This window comes from Trichechus manatus, unplaced genomic scaffold, assembly GCF_000243295.1.
Source record: "Trichechus manatus latirostris isolate Lorelei unplaced genomic scaffold, TriManLat1.0 scaffold00143, whole genome shotgun sequence".
Taxonomy (NCBI): Eukaryota; Metazoa; Chordata; class Mammalia; order Sirenia; family Trichechidae; genus Trichechus; species Trichechus manatus.
In genome coordinates, this window is record NW_004444079.1 from 3,676,321 (window position 1) to 3,677,930 (window position 1,610).

Genomic DNA, 1,610 nt, shown 5'->3' on the forward strand with positions numbered 1-1,610 from the left:
ATTCTAAATATTACTCAGTCTTTTTTTGATCCGGATATATCTGACCAGCATCCAAGACTGGACCACTCTCAACCACATCATTCTTTACCTGGGAGGTGAAACACTAACGTTTGCTGAGCACATATTAATGCAGGGGAGGGGTGCTATGTCCAGTCACATTTAATCCTCACACTTCACAGATGAGGGAACAGAGGCTCAGAGTCCAGTGAAATGATAGGCTTAAGGCCAGGCAAGCCTTTATTTTCTTTATAATCATTTGTCCTTCACTTTTAGCCTCTGTCTGGGTTGACAGCTTCCCTGAGCTCCCTGGTTCCTAAAGAAGCCGGCTCTCCCCTCTGGTCTCAAATTTCTTTCCTGGGTTCCCTGGAGTGGTGAGAATGGCTTCTCAGGAGTCCAGCCCTACCCAGACCCTACCCTCAGCTCTGAGCTTCTCACTGACCCACCCCTCATTCTTTTATTTTTATACCCTCTTTGACCTCCAAGGAGTCCCTGGGTGGCACAAATAGTTAACGCACTCGCTGCTAGCCAAAAGGTTGGTGGTTCAAGTTTACCCAGAGGCATCTTGGAAGAAAGGCCTGGTGATCTGCTTCTGAAAAATCAGCCATTGAAAACTCTATGGTGCACAGTTCTACTCTGACGCACATGGGGTCAGCATGAGTTGGAATTGACTTGAAGGCAATTGGTTGACTTCCAAACCATCAAATTCTGCCCATTCTTCATGCATCCGAATTCTCACTTCTCCAGGGAGCCTTCTTGTTCTTGTCTGACCTTTAATTACAAATACTCTCCGGTCACCATAACTTAATTCTTGATTATTTCCTTGTACTCATTCTTTCATCCATTCAGCTTCTACAATGTGCCAGGAACTTTGCTAGACATGGTGAGGGGAATTCAGCATCTTTTGGTTGAATCCCGCTTTCTTTTATTTGATGGGTACCTCTTACAGAGAGAATTCTGGTTTTACACCTCCTCTGAGTTCTCTATAATGTCTTGTATGGCCCTGGCCATATCCAGGAATTTCTTAGGTAATTATGCTGAATGATTACTCAATCTCCTCAAAATATCTTGGGCTATGCTTCACTGCTGGTCTACCCCCTGGTTCTCTGAAAACCAACACTTTTGACTTCCTTTCCCATGCCCAACCACTCTAAACCTCGTGAGCATAGTCATATACAGTTCTGAATACAGAACACACATAGAAGGGGACCTTTTCTACTGTGCTCTAAGGGATGATCTAAACCATGAAGAGGCAGGGCAGGTGAGGAAAGGGTACTTCTTGACTGTAGGTTCTCTTCAAGTCTTAAATTCTGTCTTAGTTCTTATGCTCCTGTAACAGAAATACCACAAGTGGGTGGCTTTAACGAACAGAAATTTATTTTCTCATAGTTTAGGAGGTTTGCAGTCCAAATTCAGGGCCCTAGCTCTGGGGCAAGGCTTTCTTTGTCTGATCTGGAGGAAAACCCTTGTCTCAGTTTCTCTAGCATTCCTCTTGGAGTTTCCTGGAGATCTCCACATGGCATCTATCTTCCCCCATTCATGCTTGCTTGCCTCTGTACCTAAATTGCTCCTTTATATCTCAGAATTGATTGGTTTAAGACATACCTTACACC